Source organism: Notamacropus eugenii, chromosome 1, assembly GCF_028372415.1.
Source record: "Notamacropus eugenii isolate mMacEug1 chromosome 1, mMacEug1.pri_v2, whole genome shotgun sequence".
In the NCBI taxonomy this organism is placed as follows: domain Eukaryota; kingdom Metazoa; phylum Chordata; class Mammalia; order Diprotodontia; family Macropodidae; genus Notamacropus; species Notamacropus eugenii.
Window position 1 is genome coordinate 429,813,085 of NC_092872.1, and position 18,046 is coordinate 429,831,130.

The window sequence follows — 18,046 nt, forward strand, 5'->3', positions numbered from 1 at the left end:
TCTCCTTTTACAAAAGGGGAAACCAAGACTCAGAGGAGCTAATAATTTGCCATAAGTCACACAACTTGTAAGTGGCAGAGCAAGAATTCCATCTCTGACACTTAAGTCCAGGGCTTTAATCCAGAACAGAACCCAGCATAGAAGGAAGTCAGAGACTACTCATCATTTACTTTGGTTTTAGAGATGGAAAGAAATCTGACTTCCTAATTTTACGGAGAAGAAGATAGATCCATAAAGAGGAAGATATTTTTAACATGCTATTGAGCATATTAGAACCAGAACTGGAATTTGAACCCAGGGTTCCTCATGACTAATTTGGTTCCCTCATTTGGCCACAGCAGAAGAAAAACAGTAATCTAATTAGGTCAAGTATCAGAGAAATATTCTTACACCTATTAGGCTAGGTGATAGAAAAATTCAATTTTGTTCTTAACTGGTTCAGAGAAGTAAAAAGAAAATCCTCTATTCACTCTCCTCCTCTCCTCACACACTCAGCTAGAAGAAGCAGTTAGATCTCACAGTTGTGACGAGTTAGGATACACTTATTTCCTCTCTTTTTGATTCTAAATTCCCTATAATATGATTTGTAACTAATGCTCTCTAAAGCTACAAATAGTCTCCTATTTGCCAAATCTAATGACCTTTTCTTCATCCTTCTTAATCCCTCCGCAGCAAACATTTGCCACTATTGATCCCCACCTTGGGTTTTGGGGACACTCTTTTCCCCCGGTTCTTGTCCACTTTATCTGGCCTAGTGTCTTTTGTTGTATCAACATCCACAACATACCCCTAACTCTGAAGATGTGTCCAAGGCTCTGTTCCACTCTTTTTTCCTCTTCTCTTCCTTCTTCTTCCCTCTCCTCTGCTTCTCTCTCCTTCCTTTCTCTCCCCTCCCTCCCTTTTCTCTCCCCTGTCTTTCTCTTCTCTCCTCTTTCCCTTCTCTCCTCTCCTCTCTCTTCTGTCTCTACACATTCTCTTAGAGACCTCATAAGCTCCTATGTTTTAATTATCATGTCTGCTAGGAATGCTTAGATCTGTCTTTCTAGCCCTAGTCATTCTTTTGAGTTGGATCCTGTTCCACATCACCACCTACCTACTGGACTTTTTGAACTAGATTTGACTTGGATATCACAAACTCTAAATCTGCAAAACAAAAGTCATTATCTCCTCCCCTCTTCCCTCTTTCCCCAGCACAATAACCCATCTCTTTTCTGACTTTCTCTATTTTTGTGAAAGGTAACACAACCCTTCCTGAGTTTTTCTAAGTTCACAACCTCCAGGTTATCCTTAATGCCTCCCTCTTTCTCACACCACATATACAATCAGTTGCCAAGTCTTAGTGTTTCTATTCCTACAGCATCTGACTCCATCCACTCAACCAACATCCTAGTTCAGGCAGTGAGCATCTCTCACCTGGACAATCTTAGTGTTCTTCTCATTGGTTTCCCTACCATTGATAAACCAATTTTCCTAAAGCAAACATTTGACCATGTCGTTCCCCTACTCATTATTAATGTCCTTTAGCACTCTATTACCTCAAGTAGAAAATATAAGGAACTCTGCTTTCCATTTAAAACCCTTCACAACCTGACCCCAATTTACCTCTCCAATTTTAAGATTATGTATCTAGAGATGGAAAGAACTTTAGAAACTGTCTAATTCCAAACTCCTCATTTTAAAAATGAGAAAACTGAGACACACAGAGGATAAATGACATGCCAAAGTCTCATAGGCAATAAGTATCATACATGAGTTTAGAACCCAGGCCCTATGAAATGAGAGACAGGGTTCTTTCCACTGTTGTATTTCCTCTCCTCTTTGACTCAGCCAAAACGACTTTCTTACACTTGCTCAAATACAGTTCTTCACTTACAAGCTTCCTCATTTGTAAAATGAGAGGTGTGGAATAGCTGGTTTCTGAGATGGCTTCCAGTTCTGAATTTATGAGCCTGCCTCCTTGACTTTGCCCTGACCTATGACCTATGACATGCCAGGAATGGACTCTGTCCTTACCTCTATCTCTCAGAATCTCTTGTTTTCTTCAAATGTCACATTTTACATGAGGTCTTCCTTGATTCCCTCATCCTCCCTACCCACCCATTGTCACCTTGGGTCCCCTTTCTAATTTTTATGATATCTAACTCTATAGATATATGTTGTGTCCCCCAGCTAGACTGAAGCCTCTAACGGGCAAAGATGCTTTTTGCTTTTGTCTTTATGTCCTTAGCACTGTACCTTTATGCGATTAGCATAGTAGGCATTTATTTAATAAACGCTTGTTGATCAGTTATGGCTGGATTAAGAGAGATGGGGTGGTGTAGTGAAGAGGGCTTGGACCCGAGAAGACCAAGACTCAGCCCCTCTTCAGACACTTATTAGCTCTGTGACCCTGGGCAAGTTATTGAAGCTCTTAGTAAAATCACCTAAACCTATTAGATTAAAAGATTCTTGAGATCAAGGACTGTATTTTGTCCTCCTTTATGTTTCCAGCCTTATCACAATGTCTGGTACATAGTAAACACTTAATAAATGCTTGTTAATGGACTGGCTTTCTGTGCTTTAATTTCTTCAACTGTAACATGAGAGAGTTAGACTTGGTGGCTTACAAGGCTCCTTCCAACCCTAAATCTATGCACATATGGTCTTATAATTGATTAAAAAGCTTGATTTGAAGGGAAATTGTTTTCAATTTTTCCTAAACTTTGCATCTAAGCTTTAAAAAATCCATATAGTCACAGCAATTTGTTACTCAGTCAATAAATATTTATTAAGCACAAACTATATACCATGCACTGGGGATAAAAGAAAGCACTGGGGATAAAACAAAAACAAAAACACCTCCTTGTCTCAAGGAGTTCAGAGTCTAGTGGGGGAAGCAATATGAAAACACTTATGTCTAAGTATAGGCTGTATACAGAACAAATGGGACATGTCAACAGAGAGAAGATACTAGGTTTCTTCCAGGCTACGAGTCTTTAGCTCTGTGTATGTTTGTCCTTTGTTGCCAAAGAAGACCATGCCATCAGAGAAATGATGACATGACTTGCAGTTGACTTTGTTTGGAGTGAGGGAGGGCTGTGCAGGTCACCAGCCTCACTTCTCCTCCAGAGCCATCTGAATCCAGTGACCAGATATTCATCAGGATGACTGGAGATGACCCAGGATGAGGCAATTGGGGTTAAGTGACTTGCCCAAGGTCACACAGCTAGTGAGCATCAAGTGTCTGAGGTGAGATTTGAACTCAGGTCCTCCTGACTCCTGCACTGGTGCTTTATCCACTGCATCACCTAGCTGCCCCGGGTCTTTAGCTAAGACTTGAAGGAAGCCAGGAGAACCAGGAGATGGAGATGATGATGAGAGCTCCAGACCTGGGGAGCAATCAGTAAAAATGACTTGGGCCTAGAGTTGGCATGTTGTGCACAAGGCTTTTGTATAGAGCTCTAAGATTCACAAAGTGCTTTATATGGAGTTGGCTCTGATCCTCAACCCTGTGGGATAGTTACCAAATATTCCATTTTAACCATGAAGAAACCAATGCCCAGAAAGGTTAGATGACCAATAATCACATAGAAAAAGTAACAGCAGCAAAAGAAACACAAAAAAAGAAAAGTTGTTTCATACAATTTTAAAGAATTCAGATATCATGTTTCCTCCTATAACTTCACCTAAAACTATTGCCAGAATAATTTCTTACACCCCTATTTAAATCACAAATGAGGAAACTAAGCGTCCCAAAAGAGAAGTGACTCACCCAAGGTCACACAACAAGTAAAAGTGAGAACCAGGACTAGAATGCATGTTTCCTGCCTTCCTGGGTAGGGAACTTTAGTCTATAATAAGTCTCTTCCTCCCAAATACTTCCTTTCTTTCTTTAAAGAAAAGTTGGAATGCAGGTAGAAGCATACTATTTTCACCTATTCTTCTTTCACAACATGACTAATGTGAAAATGTGTTTAATGTGATTGTACATGTATAACCTATATCAGATTACTTGCCATCTTGGTGATGGGAAAGGAGAAGGAGGAAGGTAGAAAAAAGTTTTTGACTCAAAATATTATAAAAGTGAATATTGAAAACTTTCTTTACAGTTAATTGGAAAAAATGGAATAATATGAAAAATAAATTAAAAATAATTTTACTGATATCTTTTTTTCCAACATTATCTACATTTCCCATTGTATTCCCTTCCTGTTCCCGTGGAATCAACCTTTATAATAAAGAATTTTATTCCACTTACAGAAAAAACAGTTTAGCAGAACTAGCCAACATACTGAAAAAGTCTGACTTTTTGTGAAGTATTCCACAACTATAATCTGAATTTGGGAAGGCAACAATCTATAATTGTAGTCATTGTGTACATTGTTTTCCTGGTTCTGCTCATTTCATTTTTCATTAGTTCGTACACCTTCCCAAATTTCTCTGTATTCACAATTCAGTATTTCCTGATGTACATTAACATACCATTGTACTTACATACCACAAATTTGCTTGGTCATCTCTCAGTTGATGGGCATGTATTTTGTTTCCAATTCTTTCTTATTACAAAAAGTGACACTATCAATATTTTGGTGTAAATGGGATGTTTCTTTTGTCATTGACCTCCCTGAGGGTTACTTTTAATAGTGGAAGCCCTGAATCAAGAGATATAGATATTTTAGTGACTTTCTTCTCATAATTCTAAAATTCTTTTGAGAATAGTTGCCTCAATTTCTAGCTTCATCAACAGTGTATTATTGAGCTCATCTTTCCACATTTCTTCCAACGATGACTATTCCAACCTTTTGTCATCTTTACCAATTTGCTAAGTGTGCAGTGAACTACCAATGCTTTCTTGAACTAGCAGAAAACTGCATAACCTTTAAGGAAAAGTTCACACATTTGACAGAAAGAACCAAAGGCTATAGACTTTCTGTGGGCTAGACTAAGGCATTATGATGTGATAATGAAAAGAACACTTGACTTTGAAGCATAGGACCAATGTTATATGAAAAACAAGAGAAGAAAGAGAGGAAGGAAGGAAGGAAGGAAGGAAGGAAGGAAGGAAGGAAGGAAGGAAGGAAGGAAGGAAGGAAGGAAGGAAGGAAGGAAAACAGAAAGAAATAGGGAGAGAAGAAAAAACAGAAAGAGAGAGTAAAATCAAAGGGAAAGGGAAGGGATGCCTTAGATTGCTTATTAGACAGCTGGAGAATGGCGGAATAAAATTTGTATATGAATGTAATAGAATATTATTATGCTAGAATTAAATGCAAAAGGGAAGATTTTAGAGAATCCTGGCTGATATGAATGGATGTAGAATGAAGTGAGCAGAATCAGAAGAACAATTTATGCAAAGATTAAAAACTTTAAAGGATTTGAGAACTCTGATCAATTCAGTGATCTAGGAATATATGATAAAGCATGCTAGATATCCTTCCTGACAGGGAGCTGAAGATACAGAAAGATACATACTTTTATTTTTGTACATGTTCACTGAGTGAGTTTGTTTTACTTGGCTGTGCTTGTTATGAATTTGGTGTTTTGTCCTTCAGTTTTTAAATTAAGGATTGGTATGGAAAGAGGTTGGATTAGAAAAAGCAAGAAGAAGAAAGAAGGAGAAGGAGCAGGAGGTGGAAGAGGAGGAAGAGAAGAAGGAGGAGGAGGAAGAAGATGAGGAAGAAGAAGAGGAAGAAAAAGAAGAAGAAGAAGAAGAAGAAGAAGAAAAAGAAGAAGAAGAAGAAAAGGAAGAAGAAAGACCATTCAAACTTTTTTTGAATCATAGAAAAGAAGGAAGTTCAGGGGGAAAGCAAATAAGCAAGATAGTTTGAAAGTAACATGTAGAACATATATTTTTTTTAAAAAAGCAAATAATGTGAAAGGAAACTTAATTGTTTCCTGTAGAACCTTCTTTTGTGTTCTCCTATGTTAGAGGACTTTCTTTTTAATCATTAAATTAGTCATTTAAAAAACAAAATAAAGTCAGTGGGAAAGTGAAGCTGAAGAAGATCCAGCCTGCATAGTGGTAAATGACCATAGTAATCTACTGTTTGATAAACTCCAAAATCCAAGCTGTGGGGACAAGAACTCTCTATCTGACAAAACCTGTTAGGAAAACTGGAAATCAGTTTGACAGAAACTGGATGTAGACCAACATCTCACACTATATAGCAAAGTGAGGTCAAAATGGATACATGATTTATACATAAAGGGTGACACCATGGGGAAATAAGGGGAGTATGGAATAGTTTGCCTGTTCAGTCCATGGAGAAGGGGACTAAATAAGAGAAAGTGTGATTTGATATAAAGTAGATAATTTTGATTATATTAAGTTTGAGGTTTTGCACAAATGGAACCAATGCAGCCAAGATTAAAAGGAAAGCAGAAGGCAGGAGAAATTTTTATATCAAGCGTCTCTGATAAAGGTCTCATTCCTCAAATATATAGAGAACTGAGTCAAATTTATAAAAGTATGTAAGTCATTCCTCATATGATAAATGGCCAAAAATTATGAACAAGTAATTTTCAGAAGAAGAAATCAAAGCTATCTATAGGGGTATGGAAAACAAATGTTGTAAATCACTATTAATTAGAAAAATGCAAATTAAAACAACTCTGAGGTACACCTCATACCTTTCAGATTGACTAATGTGGTAGAAAAGGAAAATGGTAAATGTTGGAAGGGATGTGGGAAAATTGGTACATATTTTAAATGTACTACTGGTGGACTAATAAGTTGATCCAATCATTCTGGAAAGCACTTTGGAACTATGCCCAAAGGGCTATCAAGCTATGCATACCCTTTGACCTAGCAATACTACAATTAAGTCTATAACCTAAAGATATTTTTAAGGGAAAAGGACATCTTTGTACAAAAATATTAATAGTAGCTTTTTTTTGGTAGCAAAGAACTGGAAATTTAGGGCGTATCTGTCAATTGGAGAATGGTTGGACAAGTTTTTGTATATGACTGTGGTGGAATATTGCTGTGCTAAACAAAATGATGAGCAGGATGCTTTCAGAAAATTCTGGAAAGAATTACATGAAGTCATGTAAAGTGAAGTGAGCAAAACCAGGAGAACCTTGGATACAGTAATATTATACAGTGATCAAATGTGAAAGACACAGCTATTCTCAGCAATACAATGATTCAAAGGATTCATGATGAAAAATTGTATCCACCTTCAAAGAAAGAATTGATGGAGTCTGAATGAAAATTGATACATACTATTTTTCACTTGTGTGTGTGTGTATGTGTGTGCACGTGTTGGTCTCTGTTTTCTTTCAGAACACGACCAATATGGAAATATGTTTTGTGTGATTGTATATGTACAGCCTATATCAAGTTGTTTACTGTTTCAAAGAGAGGGGAGGGAGAAAGAGAATTTGGAACTCAGAAATTTAAAAATGAATGTTAATAATTGTTTTTACATACAATTGGGAAAAATAAAATATTATTTAAAAAAAGACCCAGCCTAGACCCATTCATATTTTGTCTATCAAGTTTCACTTCTTGAAACCTCTTTTTTTGGTGTGGTGTTGAAGAAGGCCATTACCGGCAAGCTTCACTAATGCTATCAGAGTCTGAAGACTGTGGCTTGAATTCTGACTCTGCATACTCCCTGTCTCACCTTAGATAAGTCCTTTCCCCTATTTCTGTCTCTATAAAAATGAACAGTTTAGCCTAGATGACCTCTAAGTTTCTTCCAGGTCTCCAAAGCTCTATTCTATGTTTTAGGTCTAGGTTTCACTTAACAGTTCAGATCTACAATTCAATTCAGTTCAAAAAGCTGATGAAGACAGGCGGAGCCAAGATGGCGAAGTAGAAAGACGCACATACACATAGCTCCGAACCCACAAACCACAGAACGGCAGAGGGGACTAACCCAGGGCGAATTCTGCACCCAGAGACCACGGAATATTGGAGCGAGGGAGATTTCTGTTCCAGAGAGACCTGCAAACCTCTCACGGGGGGACCTTCGCGCAGGGGACTGGGCACCGGGGTGGGAAGAGGAGAGCAGCCCTGCCGCGGCAGCGACACCGTGGGAAAGAGATCTGAGAGGGCTGCGGAACGGAGTCTCCAGCAGCCACGCGGGTCCCCCCACCCACAGAGGTACCTGCAAACCTCTCGCAAAAGGTCCGTCGCGCTGCAGACACGGTGCCCAGCCCGGACCTGCGGCAGCGACAGCAGCCGCGGCTCAGAGAGACAAAGTTCTGAGAGGGATCCGGAGGTGGGATCTTCAGCAGCTGCACGGGCCCCCCACCAACAGGTGACTGACGGGGGTAGGTGAGAGAGTCTTTTTGGCAGGTTGAGAGGGGAGTGAGGTACCCCCATGGCTCGGGCCCCCCCCCCCCGGGAGGTGGGGGCTGAGAGGCGGCTGCGGACGGGGGCTCCCCAAATGGACGGGAGCCTGGATCCATTGTGGAAGGTCTGTGCATAAACCTCCTGAGGGAATTGAGCCAGAGAGGCGGCCCTGCCCCTGACCTCAGCACCTGAACTTAATTCTCTCACTGAATAGAAGCCCTGCCCCTGCCAAAAATCCTAAGGCGGGAAGCAGCATTTGAATCTCAGTCCCCAAATGCTGGCTGGGAGGACCAGGAGGCGAGGTGGGTGTGAGGAGAACATTCAGAGGTCAGGCCACTAGGTGGAGACAATGCCAAGAAAAGGGAAAAGAAATAAAACTATTGAAAGGTACTTTATCGGAGAAAAAAAACTTCCTCCCTTCCTTTCTGATGGGGAGGAACAATGCTTGCCATCAGGCAAAGACACAGAAATCGAGGATTCTGTGTCCCAGCCCACCCAATGGGCTCGGGCCATGGAAGAGCTCAAGAGGAATTTTGAAAATCAAGTTAGAGAGATGGAGGAAAGACTGGGAAGGGAAATGAGAGGGATAAGGGAGAAGCATGAAAAACAGATCAGCTCCCTGCTAAAGGAGAACCAAAAAAATCTTGAAGAAATTGGCACCTTGAGAACTAGCCTAACTCAGCTGGCAAGGGAGGTGCAAGGGGCCAATGAGGAGAAGAATGTTTTCAAAAGCAGAATTAACCAAATGGAAAAGGAGATTCAAAAGCTTACTGAAGAAAATAGATCTCTCAAATCTGGAATGGTACAGATGGAAGCTTTGGACTTTTCAAGAAAGACAGATATCTCAGAACATACTGCACAGATTCGAAAAATGGAAGATAATGTGAAATATCTTATTGGAAAAACAACTGACCTGGAAAATAAAATCAGGAGAGACAATGTAAAAATTCTGGGACTACCTGAAAACCATGATCAAAAGAAGAGCCTAGACATCATCCTCCATGAAATTATCAAGGAAAACTGCCCTGAGATTCTAGAACCGGAAGGCAAAATAAATATTCAAGGAATCCGCAGAACACCGCATGAAAGAGATCCAAAAAGAGAAACTCCCAGGAGCATTGTGTCCAAATTCCAGAATTCCCAGGTGAAGGAGAAAATATTGCAAGCAGCTAGAAAGAAACAATTCAAGTATTGTGGAAATACAATCAGGATAGTACAAGATCTGGCACCTTCTACATTGAGGGATAGAAGGGAATGGAATAGGATATTCCAGAAGTCAAAGGAACTAGGACTGAAGCCAAGAATCACCTACCCAGCAAAACTGAGTATAATACTTCAGGAGAAAAAATGGTCTTTCAATGAAATAGAAGACTTTCAAATTTTCCTGATGAAAAGACCAGAGCTGGAAAGAAAATTTGACTTTCTAACACAAGAATGAAGAGAACCATAAAAAGGCGAACAGCAAAGAGAAATCATAAGGGACTTACTAAAGTTGAACTGTTTACATTCCTACATGGAAAGACAATATTTATAACTCTTGAAACATTTCAGTATCTGAGCACTGGGTGGGAGTACACACACACACACATGCACACACGCACACATACATAGAGACAGAGTGCACAGAGTGAATTGAAGAGGATGGGATCATATACTAAAAAAAAAAAATGAAATCAAGCAGTGAGAGAGAAATATTGGGAGGAGAAAGGGAGAAGTTATATGGGGCAAATTATCTCTCATAAAAGAGGCAAGCAAAAGACTTATTAGTGGTGGGATAAAGAGGGGAGGCAAGAGAAAAACATGAGATCTACTCTCATCACATTCCACTAAAGGAAAGAATATAATGCACACTCATTTTGATAGGAAAACCTATCTCATAATACAGGAGAGTGGGGGACAGGGGCACAAGCAGGATGGGGGGGAGGATAGAAGGGAGGGCATGGGGAGGAGAATGCAATACGAGGTCGACACTCATGGGGAGGGAAAGGACCATAAGAAAATAGAAGTAATGGGGGACAGGACAGGATGGAGGGAAATATAGTTAGTCTTATACAACGCAACTAGTATGGAAATCATTTGCAAAACTAAACAGATATGGCCTATATTGAACTGCCTGTCATCCAAGGGGAAGGGGTAGAGAGGGAGGGAGCTAAAGAAGTTGGAACTCAAAGTGTTAGGACCAAATGTAATGTTCTTACCACTGGATAACAAGAAACACAGGTTAAGGGGTCAAGAAAGCTATCCAGCCCTACAGGACAAAAGAGAAGACGGAGACAAGGGCAGGGAGGGAGGATAGAGGAGAGAGAAGATAGGTCACAGGGGCAATTAGAAAACTTGGGTCTGGGGGGGGGGGAAGGCGAGAAAATTTGCAACCCAAAATTGTGTGAAAATAAATATTAAAAGTTTAATAAAAAAAAAAAAGCTGATGAAGATTAAAAAAATCAACTTTTTGAATTGTGAATTGTCTTAACGAATTAAGACAATTAATGTCTTAATGAATTCTTTTAATCATTGACTACATGCAAGGCAGTGTGCATAGTTCTACAAATACAAAGACAAAGCAAAAATATTCTTTGACCTCAAAGAGTTCAAAATACCCACCAATATTCATAGGATCATTGAAAACATATGATACTGATTGCAACCTCCTCGTTTTAAAGATCAAGTAACTGAGATACAAAACTAGGGTGTGAACCTAGGTCCTCTTGCCCTGAAATCTGCACCATAAGTTCTTTCTGACCCTGGCCAACTATGCCCTAATGTTCTTTTAGGTTATAAATTTTATCAACCTATGTCCTGAAAGGAGAGTTGTGTGAGAGGAGCCCAGGTGGCAGTCAGTGTTGGTTATGAGATCATCAATAATACTCTTGACCATAAGAATAAGGAATCAATATCTGATGATGGATTTCAAGATAATAGTTTGGAGTAATACAGTTGTGTTTTCTCCAAAGTCAATAAATGAAGATCACATTGCCAGGGGATATACTCAGATAGTTCATTTGATCTACAAATTAAAACAGGATATTGACCCTGTTCTAATCAAGCCTGAAAGAAGCAGCAGCCCTAAAGGTCATGTGTTGAGTAGAGTCATTGTAAGATTGTTAATGGAAGAGTGATATGAATGGACAATACCTTTGCTTTTGGAAGAAGAGTCTGGCAATGTGTCCATTATGGATTGAATGCTGACAGGGAGATCTATTAGGAAGCTGTTGCAATACTCTATGTAGAGAACAAAAGGAGGCACCACATCTTTCATGATTATACCTAGATGGAAAGCACTTACCAAACAAGGGATAAAAGTGGATATAAGATACAGCATAAGATATTTTAGGAATCTACGCAAATTCATAGGAATTTGTATAGATTTCCAAAATATCTTGGATGTTAGATTTTTATTGGTGCTATTTGATGCAAATATTTTTACCGTTCCTGTGTTCTTCATATTTGTCTGTATTGATTTTGCTCATTCAAAAAATTTTTTTAATTGGTTAAAAACTTTCCCCTAGCTGTAGTTATAAAATGTGTAGTGCTTTGTGCTAGCCATTTGCCAATAGATAAATTGTAGAAACATATGAACTATTTTCAAAAGAATTACAAACTATTAATAATCATATGAAAATACATTTAAATTGTCGATCATAGGAGAAATGCAAATTGAAACAACTCTAAGGTTTTCCCTCTTTCCTAGACAACTGGCAAAAGAAAAAAAAAACAAAAAACACCATCAACAAAATAGCTGTGGCAAGATGAGCACACTATGGGGAAGATAGGCTACAATGCATTCTTGTGAACAAACTTTATAAGCAAACTCTTTGTGTCTGGGTTCAACCCTCCCTTGGTTCAGAGAAGAATGAAGTCATGAGATGTCAAGTCTACTGTTGATGTATTTTTTTCTTGTACAACATTTATGCACAATGGTAAGCTTCTCCTCCTTCTTTCTCATTCCTTCCAATACAAAACAAAAAGAACTTGATTTCAAAGAGGTCAAAATCCCAGTCAATGCTCATGGAATCAGTGAGGCTATCTAGTAATGAATGTGATCTCCTCATTTAAAAATTGACAAAACAGATACAAAAAGGTTAAATGATCTGTTTCAGTCATTTAGGTAAAGGCCTTACAGATAAATGACTTGACTTATGAGTTATTCCAATTCATTTTGAATAACAATTTTTGATTAAGTGAGAAAATTGACTAAACTTTTCTTATCCTTTAATGCAGAGATCCCACTAAAGGCATTGTAACAGCAAGGACCCTGGCATACACAGGAGTACCTGCTGTACAAGTTCTTAGATCTGCTTTTCTAAAAGGAAAGCAACTTTTGAGAGATTAACAATCTACTTTAATCAAGCACATATATCATTCACTTAGTTCAGGGGAAAAGCCAACATCCTGAACTTCAGAGAAAATAGAGTGAAGTAAAGAACAGACAGGGCTTCCAAGTATTTGACCATAAGAAATACATACATCACAGATCAACAGACAGATCCAACAGTCTGACCATACATATATAGTTACCAGAGAGAGGCAAACCAACATCTAGGTTTTCAAAACCAAGTTGCTCCTTAGCAGCTGCCCAAAGCCTTATCTGGCCACAAAAATACTTCCAGTGAGTAAGCCCCAAAGTAAAACCTCACCTCAGATTAAATTGTAGATAGATAGATGATAGATAGATAGATAGATAGATAGATAGATAGATAGATAGATAGACAGACAGACAGACAGACAGACAGACAGACAGACAGATAGATAGATAGATAGATAGATAGATAGATAGATGATAGATAGATACACTTTTCAGAACCAAAGGACATCACAAACCTTGAGAATCAGTGTTCCATTAGAAATTAACAAAACATGTGGGCCTTCCAACAACAACAACAAAATGTCCCCAAACCAAGCTTCCCTTAATGGGTGGGGGAAATTTTTAAGTTTCATCAGCACTACAGGGATGTACCCAAAGGAGAACAAAAACAAAAATAAAAGTTTGATATTCCAAAACATTCATTTCAGCATTTTAGTGCAGCAAAGAGCTGGAAACAAAGTAAATGCACACTGACTGAGGGATGGCTGAACATAATAGAATGTTATACAGAAAGAAAGGTTGAAGGCAACATGAGAGAAACAGGATATGGTTTGTTTCAACCAAATTAAACCAAAACAATCCCAAACAGAAAAATAATATGCACAACAACAACAATGCAAGTTTTTAATCTAAAAAAAAATTCTAAATAGGTATAATAACTTTTAGTTCTGGAAAATAAACAATGAAAGATAACACCATCCTCTGAGAAGAGAGGTGGGGGAATATAAAGACAGAATGTTACATTCATTATCTTTTATAGTCACCCTGTCAGTTGTTTTAATTTAATTGCTTTTCTTGAAGGTTCAGTTCCATTTTGGTGTTTATTTGTATGTGTATGTGCCATATTTTCAAAAGGATTGTAATATAAGAATAAAATTCAACAATAAGAAATTTTTGAAGAAAAATAGTTCAGTAATGAGGATCAATGCTACAGGAATGGCATTGGATAAAGAGGAGCAAATAGATGATGCAGAAATGAAACTTACAGGATTTGATATATGTTTGGATTTAAACAGTGAGGGAGAAGGAAGAATAAAAAAATAACAATTCATTTCTCTATAATATCTTAAGGGTTAATATTTTCCTTTTAACAATACCATGAGGCATATTCTATAGGTATTATTTCTTCATATTTTGCTTGAAGAAAGTGAAGCTTGGGAAAGTGAAATGAACTTGGAACTAGGTCCTTTCACTCCAAATTTAATGATCTTTCCACTTCATATTCCAACATGGAGATCTGGATGAATATTGTTGGTGGTGATTGTGTCAGTCATTTCAGTCTTGTCTGACTCTTTGTTACCTCATTTGGGGTATTTTTGACAAAGATACTAGAATGGTTTGCCATTTCCTTCTCCAGCTTATTTTACAAAAGAAAAAACTGAGGCTAAAGGGTGGAGTGACTTAGCCAGGATCACACAGCTACTAAGTATCTGAAGCTAGATTTGAATTCAGAAAGATGAGTCTTCCTGAATTCAGGTCCAAAACTCTATCCCTTGCACCACCTAATGGCCCCTGAGTGAATATTGTTGATCCTTGTAGAAATAGAGGAAAGTCCTTTGCTTACCCCTTTAAAATTCCTATCCTCTGAAATTGTAAGGGCATATCAATGAGTCTCCTTGACTTAATCCAGTACAGAGAAAGCTGTGATTGACTGCAGAAGGGAAGTCATGAGCCAAGAGTCCCAGGAAGTCATAGAGATAAATACAAAGAAACAAAATTCCTGCTTTATTTTTGAGTTATGCAGCTTTCTTAATTCTCTGCTCCACTTAGTAAATTTAAACATGGAAGCTTAGAAAAGACAGCTGTTTAGATATGCAAGCATGGATTATATTTTTTATTTATTCTTTTAAAATATCATTTATTTTCCATGTTCTACAATCACTACCATAAAACTTAGATTTTTTCACTCCCTCCATCTCCTTTCCCCTTACCTCCCCCCTCTCTCCCTGAGGCAGCAGAGGAATGTCGGAGTGGCAACCCAGGGCAGGAGACCAGCAGAGCAAAGCAAGTAACAGCAACTGAGCCCCCGGTATCAGGAGCAGCCACTACTGAGACTATTTGCCTGCATATTAAAAGTCTGTAAGTCACCTACTCGAACTTCCAGGAGCGAAAATGGTAGAGTGATTTGGGAATGCTCTCTCCCCCTCCCCTTGCTGATCTTGAAAGAACCATAAAATATTTCCCCAGAAAAATCCTGGATCAGTGGGATTAGCAGAAGGATCAAACAGTCACATAGCATGTGAGGCTAGGAAAATCGCTAAGGAATATTCCTCTTACTGTGGCAGAGGCAAATTAGAATGAGAGGAGCTCCAAGGGGATGGAGTCTTCCAATCACCAACAACAGGAGCCCAGGCTTGCTTCAGGGGAAACGGGAAAACAGTAGGGTAGCCAGGATCACTAACCCCTGAGCTTGCCTTTGCTCCAGCTCAGCTGAGGAGATCTCCACCCCTCCCCCACACTTAACAAGCTAGCCCCAGGGCTAATCCAGGGAAACACAAAACATAAAGAAAAAAAGAAACCTGCCCTTTGATTTCTCACACCAGCCAACTAAACACCAACTTCTCTAGCTTCTAGCTGAAAGGACCACAGGCTACAATACACAAGATGTATTAGTAAGAAGAAGCAAAGCAGGAAGGAGAAGATCATAGAATCTTTCTATGGAGATAAGGATCAAAATACAAATACCAAAGATGTCAGTATTGAGACCAAACTCCCATCTGAAACTTCAGAAGGCACTATAAACTGCTTGCATGCAGAAAGAGCACTCTTGGAAGAGCTGAAGAAGGAAATAGAAGAAAAATTGGCCAATGATTTTAAAAGTATGAAAAAAGAATTCACTGAAGAGAACAGCTCCTTGAAAAAGAAAATTGGACAAATGGAAAAGGAACAACAAAAAGTAACTGGAGAAAATAATTCATTAAAAAGAATAATTGGATAGATGGAAAAGGAGATGCAAAAGTTAACTGAAGAAAACAATTTGATAAAAATTAGAACTGGGCAAGTAGAAACTAATGACTCTATGAGACTTCAAGAATCAGTCAGATAAAATCAAAAGAATGAAAAGATAGAAGAAAATGTAAAATATCTAATTGCAAAAACAAGTGACCTGGAAAATATATTCAGGAGAGAAAATTTAGGAATTATTTGTCTGCCAGAAAGCCATGATACAAAAATGAATCTGGACAATATCTTCCAAGAAATCATCAATGAAAACTGCCAGAGGGTAAAATAGTCATCGAAAGAATCCAACCTTCACCTCCCAAAAGGGATCCCAAACTAAAAACACCAAGAAATATTGTTGTCAAATTCCAGAACGATCAAGTGCAAGAGAAAATACTACAGACAGTCAGAAAGAAATCATTCATTATTGAGGAGCTATAGTCAGGATCACACAGGACCTTGCAGCTTCTACATTAAAAGATCGAAGGAACTGGAATATGAAATTCCATGGATCAATTACTCAGTAAAGTTCAGCATAACATTTCAGGCAAGGAGATGACATTTAATGAGATGAGTCATTTCCAGACCTTGGTGACAAAAAGACTAGAAGTCCACAGAAAATTCGATCTTCAAATGCAGGTCTCAAGAGAGGAATAAAAGATAAACAGGGGAAGAGAAAAACTTGTTACTCAACATAGGCAAACTGTTTACCTCCCTATAAGGGAAGATTGATACTTGTTAATATTGAGAATTGTGCATCTGTTATGAAATACATAAAAGATATACATAGATAGAGGGAACAGGCATAAAGTAAATGAAATGGTGATGAAAATGTGATTTAAGCATGCGAAGGTATTATAGCAAGAGATGTGAAAAGGAGGAAGGAGAAAATGGTAAATTACATCATAGGAAGAAGTACAAAACTGTATTACAGTAGAGGAAAAGAGGGGAGGGAGATGAGCATTGTTTGAGAGGTACTCTCATCTGATTTGGTTCAAGGAGAGAACAATAAACTTAAGTATAAAAATCTAGTTCTATAAGCAGTAGGAGGAGAAGGATGAAAGAAAGGGGAGGGGAGGCTAAAAGGGAAGGAAGAAATAGTCAGGGTAAAGGAGAGTAAAAGGGAGGGGGGCTGAAAAAAGGAAGGGAAGACTGAGGGAGGTGGTTGTCAAAAATGAAAGCTCTATTGAGGAGGGGAAGGGAGATGGGAGGACTAAAAGAACAAACCGTGGGGAAAAGGATGGAGGGAAAGACACAGATGGTAATCATAACTGTGAATGCGAATGGAATGAACACCCCCAGAAAACAGAGACGGATAGCAGAATGGATTAAAAACCATAATCCAGCAATATGTTGTTTACAAGAAACGCATTTTAAACGTGGTGATACACACAGGATAAAGGTAAAAGGTTGGAGCATAGGGGGCAGAGCCAAGATGGCAGAGTAGAAAGATGCACATACCTTAGCTCTTCCCCTGCAGCCCATAAAATACCTGTAAAGAAAGACTCTCAACAAATTCTAGAACAATAGAAGCTACAGAACAGCAGAATGGAGGAGATTTCCAGCCCATGGTGACCTGAAAGTCTGACAGGAAAGGTGTGTCCCACCAGATGAAGAGCAGAGCTGAGCCTACCCTTGACCAAGTGGCATGGCACCTGGAAGAGCATCTGAGAAGGCCTCATGGGCAGAATCCCCAGGAGCAGTAGCTATGGTTTGCAGATCCCTAAACCCACAGGTGCCAAGGTCAGTGAGAGGGATTTTTCAGCTGGCTGAGAAGGGAGCAGGGTCTTCCTATAGCTCTGGCCTCAGGTGACAGCAGCAGAGGCCATATTGGGTAGTAATTTCCACAACAGCTCCCACAGCAGTCCACATCCATTGTTGGATTGTAAAACTCCTGGGGGCACTGAGCAGCTGATCCTTACCTCAGCCCTGTGTGGGGGCCTGCTCCCACCTAATGCTCCTGGAGGAATTGAGTAGCTTATATTTATCTTATACTGAATGGCAACTCTGCCTGCAATGAAAGACTGTGGGGAATTGAACAGCTTATCTGAATCTCAACCCCAGTGCTGACTTGGTGGAACTGGAGGCCAGGTGATTGGGGAGAGGAAACTACTACTCACAGATTCTGGGCACACAAGTTTCTTGTTGCCCCCAGACCAGTACATACACTTGATTGTGCCACCTTGGAGGAACTGAGATTTTACAGACTCCCAGAGTAAACCCTACTCTTGAAAAAAGACTGAGAA